The 22696-nt window shown below is 43.1% G+C and overlaps 1 long non-coding RNA gene across 1 annotated transcript; it reads right to left on the bottom strand.

Annotated features, from left to right (window-relative positions):
• Nucleotides 1–300: 300 nt before the first annotated feature.
• LOC127050251 (uncharacterized) lies at nucleotides 301–20680 on the bottom strand. Its single transcript, XR_007774170.1, has 5 exons — nucleotides 20328–20680; nucleotides 19452–19556; nucleotides 18307–18518; nucleotides 2752–3038; nucleotides 301–2007 (listed from the first exon to the last, which is right to left on the bottom strand). It is a non-coding gene; the product is annotated as an uncharacterized LOC127050251 (long non-coding RNA).
• Nucleotides 20681–22696: the final 2016 nt, after the last annotated feature.

Raw genomic sequence — 22696 nt, forward strand, 5'->3', positions numbered from 1 at the left:
TCCCCACTGCTGCAGGCAGCCCAGAGCCCTTTAAATCTTGCCCGCAGTTCTGGCGGCCGGACTGGGGCCGGGATTTAAAGGGCTCAGGGATCCCCGCGGCCACGGGCAGCCTGGAGCCCTTTGAATCCCACCCACGGCTCCCAGCCCAGCAAAGCTTGGGGTTCCCCCTGGCGGCCGTAGGCCTGGGCCCTTTAATTTGCCCCTGAGCCCCAGTGGACTCCCAGTCACCTCTTCAGCTGGGAGCCCCTGATTGATTTAAAGGCCCTGCGGTCCCAGCCACAGCCGGTGCCCCAGGGCCTTTAAATCTTGAGAGGCCCCGCCTCTTCTGCTTGAGGCCACGCCTCTTCCAGATGAGGTCACGCCCCCCTCAGGACTCTGGCAGAACCAGTAAGTCCTGTAAGTTACTTTCACCCCTGAACATGTCTCAAACATCACACTTTTTTTTTTGTTTTTTGACCATACCCCCATCCCACTCAGGATTTGACTACACACATTTCAGCTTTCTGCTGCAAGTAGGGGTATGTCTACACTTGCAGAATTTCTGTGCTGTAAGTTTCACCAGTGACAGGGAACCAATGAAAGAAAAGCGCTGGTTTGTGTACTCACGTGATTCCTCAGGCGTCAGTGTTCACACTACCAGCACTTCCATCGTCCATGAGAGCAGCGCTCGAGGGCAGCTATCCCACAGTGCATCTCTCTGGATAGGTCTTGTGGGAAGGGGGTGGGGGTGAGTGGAAGGCATTCTGGTCCTTGCTCAGTGCCCCATGCTGCCCTGCTTCATGTCCCAGCAGCCCCACTGCTTCCTTGTTTCTTTCGTGGCATTTTTTTAACCCCCTTTCAATCTGGCTGCTTTTCCAGCCACATCTACAAGCAAAGGGAAAGGGAGTTTCAAACTTCCCAGGGCTTGCAGGGGGAGGGGAGGATGTCCGTTTACCTGGCGTCAGAGCAGTGGAGATACTGGCCAGAGTGGTCACTTTTGGAACTGTGGGATATCCTCCGGAGGCCAAAAGGTGTTTACACTGGTAGAATGTGTCTTCACTTTCACAACAGTGCAAAAAGATCAGCGGAAAGAACTGTGTGTCTCTCATGAAGGAGGTTTTCTTTTTGTGGTGAAACTTCTGAGTTTCACTGCAAAAAGTCATTAACAGGTGTAGACGCTCCAGCGGTTTTAGCACAAAAAAGGGACATTTTGCACTTTAAGTGACAAGTGTAGACATAGCCTAGGTCTCTTTACACAAAGACACAAGAGCTGGATTTGCACAAACTTTTTGTTTAAAAGACATACAGCCCCTTGAAAACAAACCAAGATGCTTCATCAAAAACTTTTATCTTAAGGGCCACACAGACCTTCTAACAGAAACATAGATAATCACAAAGCCCTTTTCAATAGATATTTTTTATTTATAGCTACCAACTTTTATATCACATGATTGTTTCCCCCATTCTCTAACATAATCCTTTTAAATTTCTTGCAATTGTATCTTACCCAGATATAACGTGACCTGATATAACACGAATTCGAATATAACGCGGTAAATCAGTGCTCGGGGGGAGGGGGGTGCGCACTCCGGCAGATCAAAGCAAGTTCGAGAACATGGTTTCACCTGCAATGCGGTAAGATTTTTTTTTGCTCCTGAGGACAGCATTATATCCAGGTAGAGGTGTAGTCTTTTTCCTAAGCAAGATTCTGTAACCTTTTTTTGTGCAGACCAGATGGTCAATATAACGTGCTAAGCGGTATCCTCCAGTTTGGTCATTTTCTTTAAAACACTGTCAGGGGCTCGAGTACTTTGCACAGCATTTACCAAGGTCACTCTTTGTGCAAAATTTTCCTGGGTTAGGCTCAGACATCGTGAAGCATAACCTATGGCAATAACAGCATTTAATAACCTTTCTAAACACAGGTCAGCACCCAGAGCTTGAAGCATATATCTCTGAAGTCCAAGTCACACAGTCATGGTGCTGGTTCTTATGATACAGCCATCACCATCTTTGAAAAGCTTCTCCCTAAGGTAGTGAATAAGGACAGCATAAACAGCAGCACAGACAATAGACTTCCATGACTTTTTTAAGCTTATGATGTGACACTGGCTCTGTTAGTTCCATGCCAAGGGTCCTCCTTAATTTCAAATAGCCATCATCCTTGGTGTCCTCATCAATGATTTGTACCAGTCAGGGGCAGCTCCAGGCCCCAGCATGCCAAGCATGTGCTTGGGGTGACATGCTATGGGGGGGTGCTCTGCCAGTCAACAGGAGGGCGGCGGGGGGCAGATAGCTCCGGTGGACCTCCCGCAGGCGTGCCTGCGGAGGGTCCATTGGTCCCGCGGCTTTGGCGGACCTCCCGCAGGTATGCCTGCGGAGAGTCCACTGGTCCCATGGCTTCGGTGGAGCCTCAGGACCAGCGGACCCTCCGCAGGCACACCTGCGGGAGGTCCACCGGAGCAGCAGGACCGGCAACCGGCAGAGCGCCCCCCATGGAATGCTGCCATGCTTGGAGCAGCAAAATGTCTAGAGCCACCCCTGGTACCAGTGTTGGACCTGATTTATCTTCACTGTCTGATGCAATGCCAGCCAGGGCCTCCAGGGCCTCTACAAAGACATTTGTTGAGCTGTCAAGAGATTTTCAGAAAAGAAAATACTGTAAGCTCATGCCTCTTTTTTTTTGTTTGTTTTTTAAATTTATGTAACCCTGGTTCAGGTCCAACCCATTACACCCCATTCTTGACCCTCGCTTCTTAATTGTTCCTTTACCTGTGCAACGTCTTTTCTGTTCAACTTGTCTGCTGGCAACTCCCATGAGCTACAGTTACCTTCCTCTTCCAGGGTGAGCAGAAAAAAAGAGGGCATCATGCTCATCAGTCTTCCTCATGAGTGGTGAGGTTTCAGGGTCGGGTTCTGGTGTAGCCATTAAAGTCCGCTCATGGGTGGTGCGTAATTTTCCAAGGTTACTGGGCGGGGCTCAAGCTGGTTCTGTGTTGCATCAATGGAAAGGAACACCCCTAGATACTGAAAACAGTCCTGGTTGCTGCTGGCTCCATCTGGCAGAAGGGTTACAGAATGTTCAATTGTTCAAGACTTTTAAAATGATATCTCACAAGGCACACTTTGTACAAAACATCATAATCATATCCCCGTCTCCATGGCGAATATAGGTGTGCAAGGGTGCTACTCTGAGGTACAGAGTGCCACAAACATCCACTGGAATTAGCTTTCTTCCAGTCTTCTGGAGCTTCCCAGTGTTCTAAGGCTTATTGAAAATCAACATTAATGGTTCAGCAAGCTCACCAGTCAGCTCTTGGAGAAATCTCAGATGCAAGTTCTCTGGACCTGCTGATTTATACTTTAGTAACTGCTGTTTAACATCTTTCTGATATGCTAATAGCCCAGGAAGAGTGTTATCATCATCATATGATGACTACATCATCTGTTTATTCCCAAATACAGAACAAAAATAGTAATTGAATACTTTTGCATTTTTAATAATCCCATCATTTCTATCTAGTAATAGACCAATACCTGTTAGAACTCCTTTGGTTCCCAGTATACTTAAACTCCTTCCTATTGTCCTTAACTATACTGGCCACAGGTGGTTGTGTGTGGTGTGTGGTTTTTGTTTTTGATTTCTCTCCACCAAAAGTATGGAAGAGGAATTTCAATATATGTTTCAATCCATATATTGTAAATACCGTAGCTCATTTACAGTTGAATTGCTAATTTATGGTTTTGCATGTTCCTTTCTACAGGGAGAAAGAAAATGTAGAAAGGAACATTCAGAAATTTGCCCGAGATATACTTCACTATCACTTCTAAACCAATGATCCAAGCTCTCGGCATTTTGATTGGTTCATAAAGGTGTTCTTAAGTTCCCTTATTCACTCTACTGTGTTTTACTATATATGTATCACTCTTGAGTTCTTTCGGCCTTTCAGTTATGGAGATGCAGGTTCACATATTTTTATAACAAATTTCATGCCTGATACTCATTTTGTTGGTCTCTCTGGGGGTTGCTCCTTCAAAAAACGATCCTGCAAACATTTATGCATGTGAGTAACTTTACCCATGTAAGTAGTATTGTGGAGTTGAATGGCATTGTTCTCCATGAATAAAGTTATTCACTTGGCTAATTGTTTGCAGAATTAGGGCCTTATTTTGTACTACAACTTTAAAACGTTAGTGCCTAATTTTAAGGCAAGATATGGAGGGTCTGATTCTCCATTGCCTTGCCCCTTGTGTCATTATTCACACCTGTGCAAGGGGTATACAAAGGTTCAGAACAGTAACAAACAAAATAAACTATCATACTCCCTAAGTAATACATCATTCACTGTAGAATCTCCGTAAAGAGTCTGGAGGCCAATAGTCCCTTCTGCTATGCTGTTGTCATCTTGCCTTGCTGCCAGATATTGCAGGAACTCACTCTCTTCTTTAGTCATTCACCATTCTATTTACAGTCCAACAGCCAAATTCATCCATAGTGTGAGTACACTACAATCAATGTTTATGGCCTTTAAGCCAGTTTTCAATCTACAGAACAATGTTTTTTACCCCAACTAGTTCACATTCATTTTTCCAAGATCTTCATGAGATTGTATTATTGTTCGTGTTTTTGTATATTTGCCTGAACATTTTTCAAGGCTTTTCAATTCAATTTTTTTATTAACATAAGAAAAGAAATAAACATATTTATTTATAAATCAAACAGTTACTACTACATGCATGTAAATCCTGAGATGCATTGTTACTATTTCTAGGGAAGTAGCAGCAATGTAGTTTTAATCAATGCACAAAATATAGAACAAACAACATACAATTAAAATGCATAAAACACTCAACCAGACAAAATACACTAACCCACCATTGATTGGACTGGGCTACAGAAGAGAAATCTACTTGAGTTTGTAATAGACAAGGACTGATTAAATTTTTAATTAATGTGGGGGAACATACAGAGATTTGTGGCCAGTTGATCCTTCTCTTTCAGTGTGCTTGAGTCCAGACCATGATATGTTCAGCATATTTTTCATTCCAAAAAGCGCACAGTTTCTCCATTACTAGAATGATCCAACAGTGCTTAATGTGTAATGAAAGAGGTGCTGGGACTCAAGCAATTTGTTTTACTTTCATAACGGACAGGACAGGCCCAGAGGTGCCGGGGCTCTGAATTGCCAGGCCTGGAGCCCTGGCACCATTAAGTCTGTGTTCCAAGCACAGAGATATCCAGTGTGCAGGGTAAAGTTGTTAGTTGCTATTTACAGGTAATTGGATTTGTAGCTGCCATAATCAGAAGCCCACTGAGGCCCTGACTAACTATTGGGGGGAGGGATAGCTCAGTAGTTTGAGCACTAGCCTGCTAAACCCAAGGTTGTGAGTTCAATCCTTGAGGGGGCCACTTAGGGATCTGGGGCAAAAATTGGTCCTGCTAGTGAAGGCATGGGGCTGGACTCAATGACCTTTCAAGGTCCCTTCCAGTTGTAGGAGATTGGTATATCTCCAATTATTATTATTGTGCTACATCTTGCATATTCATGAACATCAGTGCAGAGTGAGGATAAAATGTTACAATTCAGATCTGGCACCATTTCTCACTCACTGAATCAGGCCCAGGGAATCAGATAGGGACTAGTCAAAGAAACAGAGAGCAGCTTTCCAAACAGAAAAACGTTAGGGGCAGAGAACAGTTGTATGCCAGTTACCACAGAGGGAAACTTTTGAAATACTGAGCAAATTGAATGAACCTTGTGCACAGCTACCACATGTCAGCTAATGATCTGACCACAGCCCTTCCAGCTAAGAGAAGACAAGACTGGGTTAACTGGCTGAAGCCAAGCAGAGGAGATGTAGATCCAACACAGGTTTTTCATCTTGGTTCCTCTAATAGAATTAGAAACTGCACATGGCTTCATCAATCTTTTAATAGCAATTTTATCTGCCTCTAAATTTAGTTGTGTGCCCTCCAAATCTTGTCAGTTCTCCAGCAGAGAAGGATGTGTGGCAGAAAGGTAAATGCTGAGATAGAGCAGTGGAACAGCACTCCATGGAATGGCTTGAAGAGCAGGTGGCAGGGAACCTGGGCAGAGAAGGCCATTTAGTAAATTGCCTGGTAAGCCTCCACCTGCACCAGATTGCTGTGCTCCTCATGGTCCAGGACCCAATCATCAGCATACACTGATAGGACAACCTGGAACTCCGACTCACAGAGCACCAACCCCGTCCTCCTCCTATGGAGGAGATGGAGGAAGGACTCGATGGCTAGAGTGTGCAGCTGGCCAGACAGCGGACATCTGATGTACCCCTCGCCCAAAGCTGACAGGTCCGGTCAGGGTCCAGTTGAGCTGACCAAACGCTCCACGGAGGTGTCCAACACCTGGAGAAAATCCACAAACTGGGGCCCAAAGCCAAACTCCCCCAGAGTGCCCAGGAGATACCTGTCATCCACCCTGTCAAATGACTTCTCCTGGTCCAGGGACAGGAGGGCGAATGATAGACCATCCCTACACCAAAGCTTGATGAGGTCCTGGACCAAATAAAGGTTATCGAAGATGGTACGGCCCAGGATGGTATAGGTCTGGTCGAGGTGGACCAAGTCCAACAATACAGACCCCAGTTGCAGCAAGATGGCCTTCGGTATGACTTTGTAGTCCATGCTGAGGAGAGAGATGGGACGCCAATTCCTAAGGTCGCAGAGGTCCCCTTTCTTCAGTAGCAAGGTGAGCACGGCTCACCTGCACAACGGGGAGCATGCCACTCTTTAAGAAGTTGGCCAGACAACAAGGTCCAGGCTGAGGACATTCCAGAAGGCCTGGTAGAACTCCATGGTCAGCCCATCTATGCCCAGAGATTTATTAGTGGGCATGAGATGGAGGGCTTCTGAGAGCTCGGCCACAGTGAGAGGTAGCTCCAGCCGGTCCCTGTCACCTGCACTGACCATTGGGAGTCTGTCCCAGAGCCCTCTGCATGCATCAGTATCAGTCAGATCCAGATAAAAAGCCTTGGTACTCGACATTTTCTGAAAATCAGGTCCCTGTTTAAGGTGTGTCAAGCTGAGCCCCAAACACAAAGGTATCCAAAATCACTAGTCACTTTTGAAAATCTCATTCAGGATCTTTCTTGGTGCTGGTTGTGGAGCTCATTAATTATCATCACAGACACGCTAATACAAACTTTACCTCCCCCTTGGGTAAAAGAGCTTTTTAACTGTTTTAAAACAGCAATAAGAAAAACTTATTATGCACCTGCAACTATGAATGTTCTCCAAAGCAATTGAAATAAAAACCCAAATCATCTGACCCATTGAGTTTTTACAAGTAGATTATTAAAGCAGGGCAAGCTGGCAATGTTATCAGAATGGCCTAAGCACTGTACTGTTTCAGGGACACTGAAAAACAGTTTAAAAAATCATCCTCTCAGAGGGGATTTGCGCCACCACTGACTGATCATGGCCATTTCTAGTAAAATCGTATTTTTCGTGAGCTCTTAATTTGTGCCTATTGTGTTTGAATGTCCAGTTGTGTTGCGTCATGGTAACTGACTTGTGTGGGCTTGCTTTGCTGTGCCATGAATTTCTTCATTCTTTACCATTTTCACTTCAGTTGCAACATATCTGTGTAGCTTTTAAGGCCATGCTAGAGATAGAAATGAGTTAGGTGCCATGATATTGAAACCTGGTTGATGCTAACAGGATATGTGGCTAGTTTTGTATCTTTGGAGTACTGTCCCTGTAAATTGAAGATGCCTCACCATCTGCTAGGATTCAAGATGGAGGAACAATATTTAACATTTATATAGCACTTTTCATTTGTAGATCTTAAAATGGTTTAAAAGAAACTAAGCATCATTATTCCCTGCTCTAATGAATAGAGCCCTGCAAATATGCGGATATCCACTTTATATCTGTGGACCATTTTTGCAGATCGCAGCTTGAATGCAGATACAAATTTTGTATTCATGCAGGGCTCTGCAGCACACACTCCCCTGAACAGAGTGGCTGTCAGCCTCCCCTGAGGCTCCAGCTCGGCTCTCTGAATCACACAGCAGCGGACTGCAATATGTGGTAATAGCCCCTGGGCATGCTAGGAGTTGCAGTCCCCAGCTTGCTTGGACAGAGGAGGTAAACTACAACTCCCAGAAGGGAGTGAGCCAAGCCCTATTTTGGAAGAGGTGTGGTTGCACTTTAAACTAGTGGGTGGCAAGGGTGGGTGCTTCAAAGAGAGTAGTTGCCATTGTCTGTCCTGCTGGACCTGCGTGCATTAGGGCCACTGCAGCTGCATAGGGGTGTCTGAGCCCTCCCACTGAGAGTGCAGAACTGCATACAAGGGCCTAGGATTGTAGCCTCCTGGGTACGGAGGGGTGGAGCAGTGGTGGGACAGAAGGTCTTGGGGAAGAAGTGGGAGGTGGGTGTTTGGGTGTGGGCACTTGGCGTTACTGCTGTGCGATGTCCTGTGGAGTTGTTAGTAGAGCCCTACAAATCCACAGATACCTGTGGATATCTGCATCCATGGATACGGAGATATCAGCGGACAACTTTTGTGGATCATGGATCGGATGCGAATACAAGTTTTGTATCCGCACAGGGCTCTATTGGTGGGGGAACCAAGCTGTACAGTAGATACCTGGAGATACTTGTACAACAGCACAGTTCTCAGAAAATGATCCCTGCTCACATTAGTCAGGCCAGCAATAATGCTGCCTCATATGGAGAAACAGCAGAGTGTTCCACTGGGGACTTGAATTTTTCCTTAAACGCTGCAGTTTAATTATTGGTGTTAGTTTAGGCTAGTGTACAATGCTGAACATTGATAGCCTGATTCTGCAAGCACTATGCATGGTATGCCCATTGCAGTCAATGGGAGCTCTACTGTGTATTACTCCAGGTAATCCCATTGATTTCAATAGGGCTATTCACAGTAGTAAGTACCATGCCTGATACAAAAGTGCTTGTGTTATTGGACTATTTGTTTATAGCTGACAGTTATGTAGCCTTTTATAGCTGAAACCGTCCCCAGATGCATATAGTTGCATGAAGAGCATAATATTTATTTCGTGAGACATAAGCATTAATACAGCTCTCTCCTTTAACACACGTAAATGCCTGAGACACCTGGAACATAATGGAGGACAAAATTGTAACTCATGGAAATGCAGAACAGAATAGTAATTATAATGGTACCCGTGAATGCCATTACAGTCTGTCTCTGAACATTTCCTTTAAAAAAACACACATGTAAAAGGTTTATAAGTTTGTCCCTCAAATTTCTGGACTCAGATGTGGCACAAACCATGTCATCTTAGAAGCAAGTATTTTATTAATTTGGTTTAAATCAATTTAATTATTTTTAGGATACAAGAGTGCAACAACTCAAATTTTAGAATTGTATTATTCTCTATATATATCTGATTCAATAAATAGAATTAGTGAAATGTATCCTTATAAGACTGTACTTTTACAAAGTTCCTAAAAGCAGACACAGAAATAATTTGATTTAGATACCTTCTGGACCTAGTGATTCATAGACTCATAGACTCTAGGACTGGAAGGGACCTCGAGAGGTCATCGAGTCCAGTCCCCTGCCCTCATGGCAGTACCAAATACTGTCTAGACTATCCCTAATAGACATTTATCTAACCTACTCTTAAATATCTCCAGAGATGGAGATTCCACAACTTCCCTAGGCAATCTATTCCAGTGTTTAACTACCCTGACAGTTAGGAACTTTTTCCTAAAGTCCAACCTAAATCTCCCTTGCTGCAGTTTAAGCCTATTGCTTCTTGTTCTATCATTGGAGGCTAAGGTGAACAAGTTTTCTCCCTCCTCCTGATGACACCCTTTTAGATACCTGAAAACTGCTATCATGTCCCCTCTCAGTCTTCTCTTTTCCAAACTAAACAAACCCAATTCCTTCAGCCTTCCTTCATAGGTCATGTTCTCAAGACCTTTAATCATTCTTGTTGCTCTTCTCTGGACCCTCTCCAATTTCTCCACATCTTTCTTGAAATGCGGTGCCCAGAACTGGACACAATACTCCAGTTGAGGCCTAACGAGCGCAGAGTAAAGCGGAAGAATGACTTCTTGTGTCTTGTTTACAACACACCTGTTAATGCATCCCAGAATCACGTTTGCTTTTTTTGCAACAGTATCACACTGTTGACTCATATTAAGCTTGTGGTCTACTATGACCCCTAGATCTTTCTGCCATACTCCTTCCTAGACAGTCTCTTCCCATTCTGTATGTGTGAAACTGATTGTTCCTTCCTAAGTGGAGCACTTTGCATTTATCTTTATTGAACTTCATCCTGTTTACCTCAGACCATTTCTCCAATTTGTCCAGATCATTTTGAATTTTGACCCTGTCCTCCAAAGCAGTTGCAATCCCTCCCAGTTTGGTATCGTCCGCAAACTTAATAAGCGTACTTTCTATGCCAACATCTAAATAGTTGATGAAGATATTGAACAGAGCTGGTCCCAAAACAGACCCCTGCGGAACCCCACTTGTTATACCTTTCCAGCAGGATTGGGAGCCATTAATAACTACTCTGAGTACGGTTATCCAGCCAGTTATGCACCCACCTTATAGTAGCCCTATTTAAATTGTACTTTCCTAGTTTATCTATAAGAATATCATGCGAGACCGTATCAAATGCCTTACTAAAGTCTAGGTATATCACATCCACCGCTTCTCCTTATCCACAAGGCTCGTTATCCTATCAAAGAATGCTATCAGATTAGTTTGACACGATTTGTTCTTTACAAATCCATGCTGGCTATTCCCTATCACCTTACCACCTTCCAAGTGTTTGCAGATGATTTCTTTAATTACCTGCTCCATTATCTTCCCTGGCACAGAAGTTAAACTAACTGGTCTGTAGTTTCCTGGGTTGTTTTTATTTCCCTTTTTATAGATGGGCACTATATTTTCCCCCTTCCAGTCTTCTGGAATCTCCCCCATCTCCCATGATTTCCCAAAGATAATAGCTAGAGGCTCAGATACCTCCTCTATTAGCTCCTTGAGTATTTTAGGATGCATTTCATCAGGCCCTGGTGACTTGCAGGCATCTAACTTTTCTATGTGATTTTTTACTTGCTCTTTTTTTATTTTATCTTCTAAACCTACCCTCTTCCCGTAAGCATTCACTATATTGGACATTCCTTCAGACTTCTCAGTGAAGACCAAAACAAAGAAGTCATTAAGCATCTCTGCCATTTCCAAGTCTCCCGTTACTGTTTCCCCCTCCTCACTGAGCAGTGGGCCTACCCTGTCCTTGGTCTTCCTCTTGCTTCTAATGTATTGATAAAAAGTCATCTTGTTTCCCTTTATTCCCATAGCTAGTTTGAGCTCATTTTGTGCCTTTGCCTTTCTAATCTTGCCTCTGCATTCCTGTGTTATTTGCCTATATTCGTCCTTTGTAATCTGACCTAGTTTCCATTTTTTATGAGACGCCTTTTTATTTTGTAGGTCACGCAAGATCTCGTGGTTAAGCCAAGGTGGTCTTTTGCCACATTTTCTATCTTTCCTAACCATCAGAATAGCTTGCTTTTGGGCCCTTAATAGCGTCCCTTTGAAAAACTGCCAACTCTCCTCAGTTGTTTTTCCCCTCAGTCTTGATTCCCATGGGACCTTCCCTATCAGCTCTCTGAGCTTACCAAAATCCGCCTTCCTGAAATCGATTCTCTATTTTGCTGTACTCCCTTCTACTCTTCCTTAGAATTGCAAACTCTATGATTTCATGATCACTTTCACCCAAGCTTCCTTCTACTTTCAAATTCTCAACGAGTTCCTCCCTATTTGTTAAAATCAAGTCTAGAACAGCTTCCCCCCTAGTAGCTTTTTCAACTTTCTGATCATTGTATATTACTAGTAAGACGATTTAGATAAAGGTCTGATGGTAGTTAACAGTTGGGGCAAAATATTAAAAAGGACTGCCAACAGCTATTACTTAACTCAGTATGATTTGGAGATCCAGTCCATGAAACCAGTCAACATTTTCCTCAAAGCCTGTTTGACCTTAGCAAATTTTCAACCCCAGGCATATGCAGAGTTGCACACACACTCTCCTGCATCTGTAAGAGTCCAGTTTACACATGCAGACAGATGTTTAACTACTCACTTCTTCACTTGCCTGATTGCACATGTAAATGCCAGTGTAAACCTGAATGAGGGGGTTTGTGGTTGTATCCTATGTTCCACTGACTGAAAGTATGGCCCCAGATGCAATTTTCTCATCCCCCGAGACTTGGCACTGATTCTTTGATTCAATCCAAGGTCATGTAAAGTACAGCAACGGATAAAGCTACTTTAACAAATTTCTCCTGCAAGCAATTTAATCTCATTTCAGAAAAGTCATTAAGCAAATATATGTAGGAGTCACACAAATCAGAAACCACAATATTTCATAGAAACATTCAATTGCTAGAATCCAAATCTTCTCATTTCCAGACAGCCTAACACCATATGAAGAACAGGAGTACTTGTGGCACCTTAGAGATTAACAAATTTATTTGAGCATAAGCTTTCGTGGGCTACAGCCCACTTCTTTGGATGCATAGAATGGAACATATATTGAGGAGATATAGATACACATATAGAAAGCATGAAACCTCAGTGTAAACCTGCACAAAGTGTACATGTCAAAGGGGTGTGTGTGTGAGAGAGAGAGAGATGGTGATGGGACTGGATAGACTGCTATCAAAATGCATGCATATCAGTTTATTTACTGTGAGTCTAATCATGTGATTTAAAAAAAACCAACAACTAGCAGCTAATATATTTTTGATTTGCAGACAAAACTGTGTGGAATAAATAATAAGAACTTTATGGCAGGAATATTATGTAGGCCTAAATTGACCGGTTCGTGCCTTGAGCCCTCGGTAGGAAATAGGCAGGGTGCCTTAGATTGTGTGAGTTGCAATTAAATTGGGTCTATTTTATTTCTGTCTACCTGCATTTATCACTGTAGTACCTAAGAGCAATACTAGGAAGACAAGACAGACTATAGTGGCCTGATTGTCAGAGATGCTGAGCAATGAAAGCTGCAAGTGCTCAGCAGGGCCAGATCCAGGTTTTTTGCTGCCTCAAGCGAAAAACAACAACCAAAAAAACCAGAGTGCCGCCCCTTGGGAAGAGCTGCCCCCAAAGGGCCAGAGTGCCGCCCCTTGGGAAGAGCCGCCCCAAGCACATGCTTGGAATGCTGGTGCCTAGAGCCAGCCCTGGTGCTCAGTACCTCTAGATAGGTTGTATGCCTTTAACTTTCTACAAGATGGTCATGTTTCAGAACATTATATCTAGGTGTCAAAATTATAATGTATTCAAAGGGACTAAAGGTTAGCGATGATGCAATACTCAAAGGCATTCTTTTGGGACAGTAAATTCACTGAAGTGTCACTATACAAATTCAACATTGATTAAGTAAAGATGTGTGGAATCAAATGGCTGCCTTGTCTGCTATTTTATGGCCTCATCTACTAGTTAAAAATGATATCATATGTTACTTTTTCCACATAATAGTTTTTCCAGTGGCTTGTTGAACTTTTAAAAATGTTTCTGCCTATGAAGAGACCCTGGGCCCACTTACTTAATATTAGCTCCTTAAAATACTCAAAAGTAATCCTGTCTTCAATTTTGTACATGTGGATTGAGAAGGCTGTTTTAGTCACATTTAAGAAAGCCAGGAGAAGCAGTTTTTGAGATATAGCTAACTCTTCAACACCTGTAAATCACATTTGGAAAAAATCTTTTAAGACTTTTTTGTCACTCCCCTCTAAGTGTGTCAGCCAAATCCAAACTATCTTCAAATCTGTTTCTTTCCCTAAAGATCTGGATGAAAACTAGTATCTTAACCATTTTAAAGAAATGGAACAGCATATTTAGAAGTTATTCATGACTGTATTCAAAATAACAGAATGATATTGGACTTTTAAAATAGAAATAATATCTAGCAATAATATTGAGCTTTTCACCTGTAGATCTCAAAGCACCTTATAAGGGAGGGTCAGTATCATTGTCACTATTTTTACAGATAGGGAAATTGAGACACAAAGAGGTTCAATGAGTTGCCCGAATTCACACAGTGGCTTGGAATTCAAAGCCTGAATCCACAGTTCTCTTTGCAGGGTCAGGGCTGAAGTCCTTAATCCTTACACCCACTAGAGCCCTGTGACATCAGTGGGGCTATGCACAGCTGCAAGATCTGACTGTAGTATTGTGTATTGGGTGTCTTGACTCTAGGCTGGCGCTTGACTCTAGGTTATCATACTGCTTCACCAAAGACCAGATTAGAATAGAGTGGTCCACGCTTTGTAAATTGCTTGGGATACCTGAACTTTGCATTTCCATATTTCCCAGTGTTTGTTTTATTTTATGTTTTGAAGATTTGCCTTTTCTGAATGAACATTTCCTGACATTTCTATTATTGGATTGGTGGGGTTTTTTTAAAAACTTTCATGCTTTTTTCAGTTTTTCCTCCATAAAGTATTGATACATATTTTCAAAAACTGAAATCCAGCTGAATTTTGGTTTTGGTCAGGACCAAGTTCATATTTGCACAGTGCTTTCAAGATTTAAATCACTCTAGAGGTGCTAAAATATTACTTTATTGTTATTCATTTTAAAACTAGGCTGCCAAAGTTAGTGGTCCAATTTTGAATTTGTCTGTCAAATTTTATGCACCTAGTTTCAGATCTGTAAAACTTGAGAACCTTAACTTATTATAAGTACCCGTTAGGATGGGGTGTTTGCACATGTATGTCAGACAGGAAGGGTCAGAGAGCAAAGTGAAGTGAGTTCAAATCACATGACTGCTGCAGATACATCTAGCAAACAGGTCTATGTCATCCTGTTATGTACAAATCACTGTGGACACTGTATTGATGATGTTCAGTTGTCATGATACTAGAACAGTACTGCAAGAATGATTTGTATAAAAATGATATCTGTAAATAGGGTGACCAGATGTTCTGATTTTGATAGAGACAGTCCTGAGTTTTGGGTCTTTTTCTTATATAGGCTCTTATTACCCCCAGCCCTACCCCCGTCCCGATTTTTCACAGTTGCTGTCTGGTCACCTTATCTGTAGATAGGTACATTTTGATACTTTGTTAATATTGTTATGGCAGGTGTCATAAACAGATAAGTAAGAGTTAATAGCACAAAAGTGCTTCATATCTCTTTTGCCTGGAAAGGGTTAACAAGAACAGTGAGCCTGGTTGTCACCTGACCAGAAGACCAATCAGGAGACAGGATACTTTCAAATCTTGAGGGAGGGAAGTTTTTGTGTGTGCAGTTAGTTTTTGGTGGTTGTTCACTCTGGGTTCTGAGAGTGACCAGACGTGCTACCAGGTTTCTCTCCAATCTCTCTGATACAGGCTCTTATAAGTTCAGAATAATGAGTACTAGGTAAATGAAGCGAGTTAGGTTTATGGTTGTTTTCTTTATTTGCAAATGTGTATTTGGCTGGGAGGAGTTCAAATGTGTATTTGGCTGGAAGGAGTTCAAATTTATATTTTGCTGAAAGGATTTTAATTTGTACTTGTATACTTAGGCTGGGAGGGTATTCCCAGTGTCTATAGCTGAAAGACCCTGTACCTATTCCATTTTAAATTTACAAAGATAATTTTTACTGTTGTTCTCTCTTTAATTAAAAGTTTCTTGTTTAAGAACCTGATTGTTTGTTTGTTTTTTTTTTATTCTGGTGTGAAACCCCAGGGGACAGGGTCTGGATTCACCAGGGAATTGGTGGGGAGAAAGGAGGGAAGGGGGAGAGAGGCTAATTTCTCTGTTAGGATTACTGTCTCTCTCAGGGTGAGTCTGGGAGGGGGAGAGAGAAGGAGGGGGAAGGTGCATTTTCCTCTCTGTTTAGGATTCAAGGAGTTTGAATCACAGTGATCTTCCAGGGTAACCCAGGGAGGGGAAGCCTGGGAGAGGCAACGGTGGGGGAAAGGGTTTACTTTCCTTGTGTTAAGATCCAGAGGGTGTGGGTCTTGGGGGGACCAGAGTGTACCAGGCACTGGAATTCCTGGTTGGTGGCAGCACTACAGGTTCTAAGCTGGTAATTAAGCTTAGAGGAATTCATGCTGCTACCTCATCTTTTAGACGCTAAGGTTCAGAGTGGGGAATTATACCATGACAGCAAGAGTCACCAGATGGAGCTGTTACACAGTCTTATAGGTTCTTTTAGTGTGTGAGCAGTGAAGAAATTTCTTTGAAGAAATTATGCACTGTTAGCTTTGACGGGCACTTTCATCTTGGAGGAGTTTGCCCTCTGCCTTAGTCTCTCTAACTAGAGTCAGTTCATGAGACAGATGTGTTCCCTGGAAACCTCGCATTAGTGTTTGGGCTGAGATTCCTGAAGGAGGTGAGTTGATTATTTACCACTGCTGTTCGGGAACTGGTATATACAACATAAAATAAAACAAATTGAACTAAGAATATACCCAGACTGTATCGCTGATTTCTTCTCCGACAGGAAGCTGGCCTGCAAGGCCCCAACAGCTAGGCAGAGGGGTGACAATACGCTGTCTGGCTGAATGAATGTACATATACACTTAAGCAGCGCATACAGTATGCACACTGCATGCCTAGCTAGCATAGGTATAAATAGCAGTGTAGATGATAAGAAACAGCTTAGGTGAGTAGGCCCTACGTGCCTGAACCCTAGGTGATATACCCTACGCAGCTCTCTACATGCCCAAGCTATGCCTCCCATGTCTACATTGATATTTTTAGCAGTGTAGTGTATCACTGCCTACCTACCTGCTGCCAGAGCCTATTCCCACCATTGTGAAAGACTCTGGTGGGGGGAAGGCAGTAGGGAAAGGCTTCAGCAGCATCCCACTTCCAGAGCCTTTCACTGTGGCAGGGAAAGGCTCTGGAAGCTCTCTGCTGCTGGAGCCTTTCCTGCCGTGTGTAGCTTCGCATCACAGAGACAAGTGTGGATGCTGCCTGCCTTTCACTGTGGCATGTAGCTACATGTGCCCTACCCACCACCACAAGTGTAGACAAGGTCTCCCAAGTATCTCCAAGGGGTGTGCCTTCTCCATTCTAGGAAGCATCTCTTAGCTTGAGAAGTAATTCTGAGAGGAAGCTAAGGGATGTGCCTGATTTTCCTACATCTCTGATAATGTGTGAATGTAACAGCCACAGCAGCAGCAGGCACTGGACTGCTTTTGTACCTTCTTTGCAATTAACTTGTGCTACTGTCATAGGTCCAGGGGTTGTACCTTTGTGTTAACTGTGACACTGCACCCCATATGCTTCATCAGGCTATTATTATGATACGATAAAATGCATCATAATTATGCTATAACGCAAGATAAGTCATGTGAGGTATCATTGGCAAAGTGATGATTTGCTGATTATTGTCCTATTTGTACACATGTATCACTTTTGTATCTGAAGATACAAATATTGACTATGTATCTGTATTTCAAATGTAGTTATATCTGGATAATGCCCACTAGACAAGATAGATTTCAGTCTAAATAGCTGGTTGTAAAGGGCCTATTCAGGATAATTGGCCATTAAAGAACAATAGGCCTCAGGAGAAGCTTATCTCCTTCCTGGTAAGCCTTCCTGAGAACGCTACAGACAGTCTGATTGATGGCTGCTCAGATGCTACATGGACATATGACCAGGCCACATGATGTTGGACTCCATCTTGGGATGTCAATATTTTTCTACAGACGGGTCTGGGAACCAAGCTTTGGAATGAAGGGTTCCCGCCATATGCAAAAGCTATATAAGGCAGGGAGTGACATCATCTGTACTTCTTTACTCCCCACACAATCCTGGAAACACCTGAGGAACAAAGACTGAACTGGGGGAAGTGCTTGTACCAGGCTAAAGGGATTTCTAACCTGTGTATGAAACACCTGGGGATTCTAAGCTGTAACACAGTGCAGCTTGCTGCTTAAGAATGTACAAGTCCACCTGTACCATCAGTTAGGGTGAGAATCTGCTATTCATATCTAATCTATCTAGTATAATAAGCTTAGTTTGCATTTTTGTTTGTGCTAGGTAATCTGCTTTGATCCATTTGCTTTCACTTATAATCACTTAAAATCTATTTTGTAGTTAATAAACTTGTTTTGTTTTAATCTAAACCAGTAAGCTTTGATTGGAGTGCTTGGGGAAAAATTTCTGCTTGGTTACCACAGGGGTTCATTTTTCTCTTCACGCTGAGGGAGAGGTGAACCAGGTATTAAACCCATATACTGGCCAGATTTGACCAGGGCAGGACAGTAATGCTCTGGGGTCCCAGGCTGGGAAGCTGGTGGCTAGACAGCCTGCGTTTAACTTCAGCTGGGTGTGTCCCTACCTGTAGGAATGCTGATGAGAGTGTAGGCTGGAAGGCTTTGCAGCTTGTCACAGCAGTACAACGTGAAAGAGACCCCAGACTGGTGGGTCAGGGGGCTCAATTATACCCCAGTTCCAGGTGGCACCCAGGAGGAACTCGTCACGCTAACCCACTGATAAAGACCAAGAGGCCACATAGCATTATTTCATTCCTAGTGGGATGCACCAATTTCTCTGCAACAAGGAGGAGAAAACAAATCAGGTACTTACTAGCTAAAGGAGAAAGAAGCAGACAATTGCAAAATGGCTACTATAGTACTGCAGCTGCTAGGCTCTGCTAAATATAAATAACCATCCCTAGAAAAGCATGATGAGAAAAGGTTACTTTAAGAGGGCACCCTGCACTTAGGGGGAATTATCTGGAAGTCCCTAAGGGAGGTGTGCCTAAAGAAGGGGCCTACACACTATAGTATACCCACTTTGGATTTCAGGGTTTTTGTCTCCAAATTGTTTGCAAGGAGGAATGCTGAGCACAATGCGCAACCCAAGTAGCTGGGTGTGGAAAACAGTAAGCCACCTCCTCCCAGTCTGAGCAGCTGTAGAGCACTCAATGAAGATTACTGCATCCCAATAGCTGGCTGAATCTACATGAGCCCTTATGCAATGTTGTTACCACAGTGAATGCTAGAAAGTAGATATAGCAGTTGATCCTGTGGCCCCACCCACACCCAGTGTGCTGCCCTATAGAGAGCCCTTAGGCATAGGGCTTTGTACAGCGCACAGCACAGACTTTCTGGGTGTCCTCCCCTACTCCTGTATGCCACATTTGGAATGACAGTGGTTCAATTGCCACCTGCAGATTTCTTCTGTCTGAAGCCAGGCAGGATTTACCCTATAGGGATTAAGGAATAGATTTCTAAAGGAATTTAGTTGTCTAAAGATGCAGATAGATGCCTAGTGGGAAATCAGTGGGAGTTAGTACTGGAACTTTCAAAAGCACCTAGGAGCCTAGGTTTCTATCTGCATATTTCTACTGGTCCCTGTCAAGGCTGATTCCCCACTCTGGCACATTGAGTGCAGAAGGTGGGGGCCCACAAGGACTTCAAGAATTAATACTGGCCACTCCAGGCTAGTATTAAACTCCAAAGGTTACAGCTTTTTACTGACCTTGGATTGGTAGATGCTGGCACTACCCAAGTGCAGTACTCCTTTGAGAACCCAGAAAGGCACAGTTGGGAATTCCTTCCTGTGAGGTACCCTCAAGCCCTTTCACTCCCTGTCCGAGGAAGAGCAGAGAAAGAAGGAAAAGAAAAAAGCAATTAGCTGTTGCTATCAGCTAATTAAACAACATGTGCACAAACCTCTTAAGACGCAAAAATCCAATTATGTTCTTAACAAAGGTAAATTTTATTAATTAAAAAAAACAAAATACACCTGGGAATTTAGGCTTTTGCTACATTAAAAAAAACCAAGGATTAAGCATTAAGAATAGTTTTTTTTTTTATGTCCATCTTAAAGGTTACAAGCAAAACAAAAGCACTTGGGGTTAGCACAGAGGAGTTCACAAGCCATAAAGAAATAAAAAGAGATAAACCTAATTGCATCTTCCTAGACATTTCCTGATCTACTTACATATCTGTGTTTCAAATGAGTAGTTTCTATATATGCAAATGAGGATTTTTCATACCTGGCCCCAAGCTTCCTACAGCATAACTACAGCCCTATCTGCCTCTCCCTGGAGATCAATCAGAGACAGACAAAAGGAGAGTGTTTATTTCAATTTTAAAAAGTTCTAGCCTTCCCATTGGCTCTTGTGGCCAGGTGTCCACTCATTTCCTTTTACCTATGCATAGCAGTGAGACTTTTTATCCCTTTACCGGTAGAGCAACTAGACAGCAACTACTAAGAGGGATTTTATAGCTGCTGGCTAGGTGTTCATAAGAGGGAGCCTCCCTGCCTCCCCCCACACAGACACATTTCATTTATCACAGTCCCTAAATATCCCATGGCTAAGCAACATACTGTAATTAATGTGGCATTGACTTATGATACCCTGTGATCCCTGGAAAAACAGTTGTCCCTCGCTTCTATTGTCCGATTTCACCACTGCAATGGGTACAGTTTACTGCAATAAAGCCTTTTCCATGGTTCCTTTTATCTTTTGGGTACTGTAGTTCAAGAACTATACTTGGATTGATCTTGAAAAGTCCTACTGTTCATTGCAGCATTCTTGTTTTCATAGCACCTTCAATCCTGATCTAAAATTAGAGCTTGCTCCTGAAATGAATATGTTGCTCTTCAATAAGCAAGCTGCAAATTGAACAGTAAATTCTTGTCTCATATACTTTATGCTGAATTAGCCTGAGGTAAGATAGGAAGATTTACTTCTTGCCATGTCTAAGGTCATAACCTGAAGTAATAATAGAAACTGTTTCCATCCTGTATATTTGTAAGTGATTGCAGCTTATTGGCTCATACAGAGCAAATTCTGCCTGGCAGCAGGGATTTAATAGGCAGGAGAGGGAGTAATAGAACACTCTCTGTTAAATGAATGTGTGTCTTTGTAGCTATCAAGAATTTAAGCTACTGTGCATATCTAAAAGCATTTTTTGCTATTGTTGTTTCTTAAGGCTATGCATTTTATTCTAAAATCGTCCCCAAGCTGAGATGTACAAGAATAGATCCAGTTTTATTTGAAGAGATTAATGATTGTGTGATAAGCAGCCTGCTGCTGGCAATGTTATAAAGAGTTCCACACTAAGGCCCCAATGCTGTTTTTCAGGAGTATTCCCAAGTGCTTCACACTCTTCAGAAAAAAAAAAAAAGTTTGGCCCTGATCTTTCAAAGACTTTGTGCTTAATATTCCAGAGTGTGAGTAGCCTCTGACTTCAGTGGAGTTACCCATGATGCAAAATGTTAACCATGTAATTAAGTTAGTGTGAGATTGGGGCCTTTGTTTGAAATAGCTATTGTTTTGTTGTTTTTTAACCTTGCTTTCTGGTGAATGCAGCCCACTGTTCAGTTTGTGTGTGTGCAATACTGTTTTATCTACTTCACTATTGTTCCAGTCTGATTTTGAGGAACATGATGAGAGAGTCTGGAAACTGTGTAAGAGGCTGTTGAAAGCTGGTGGCCTATCCACACTTTTCGCAGAGCAAGAGTTCCTGATATCACTCACAGAACAATATTAATGCCTCTCTGGGAGTTATTGACTAATCAAGCCATTTTAGCCAATACATCTGACTTAAAAAATCCACTCTGCAAGCAGGAATCTTTCCCCTGTGAGTGCCATCAACTTCTGTTCAAAACTTTTATTTTATTTGTGTAACCCTTCTGCCCCTCTAAGTTGGCAGCAACAAGGCCCGGGTTCAGTATCCAGGGGTTCCGTTTCAATAACACAATGCAAAACCAGCTCGAGACCCCACCCAGTGACCTGGGAAAATCTTACACACACCCCTGGGCACCTCGAAGAGGCAATACTTCCCGTCTCACAAGCACAGAGTCTTGGTGTAGCAGAAAAGGTTTAATTACATGAGATAAACAACAAGCATTAAATTGGGAAAACACTTCAACTAGAGTTCATAGACCAAACCGTGAGCAAAGACCCACTCCAGGAAATTGGGCCGTGTCCTTTTCCCTGGGCTCTTGAGTCCAGCAACCCCCACATCACCCACAGTCCCAAAAGTCCCACAATCCAAAAGTCTCTGTCCTGGGTCAGTGCAGCCCCAGAGTTCAAAAGTCTATCTGCAGAGGTCCCCCACAACCAGCCTGGGTAGAAAGGGGCACCTTACATGGTCTGGGGCCAACTGCTCTGCCTCTCCATGGGGTTCTGCTTCTGCCTTCTCCACAAACTGCTCCACTCTACCAGCCACTCCACTCTGCTCCTCCAGCCATCCTCACAAACTGCTCCGCTCCGCCAGCCGCTCTGTTCCACCAGGTGTCCAGTGATCTGCTCCAGCTGTCCCCGCAAACTGCTCTGCTCCGCTCACTCTGTGGGCCGCTCCACCCATCGCACAGCTGCTCCACTCTGCCAGCTGCTCTGCTCTGCAGTATAGCTTCAGGCTCCCCCACTAGTTAGCACAGTACTCAGTGCTCTCAGCTCAGTTATTCCAGCTCTTTTGTGATTTCAACTCTCAGTGATTTCAGCTCATAGTAGGGGAGCCCCAGTGCTAGTGCACCATTAGCCCAAAGTGAGTTCAGCTCAGTAACCTGTATCTAGATTCTTAAGGGAATAAAAAAAAATCAACTCTGATATTCCACAGTGGAGAAAGAAGTGGGTGGAATTGGTGCTTCTGGCTCACACAAGGAACCTACACCACCAAGCACAGATACCTGTCCCCAGCCTCTCTCAATTCACTGGGTTTTGGAACCCATGTCCCTTGTCTAGCAAGTGTCACTTAATTTATATTGAG

This window comes from Gopherus flavomarginatus, chromosome 4 (assembly GCF_025201925.1).
Source record: "Gopherus flavomarginatus isolate rGopFla2 chromosome 4, rGopFla2.mat.asm, whole genome shotgun sequence".
NCBI lineage: Eukaryota > Metazoa > Chordata > Testudines > Testudinidae > Gopherus > Gopherus flavomarginatus.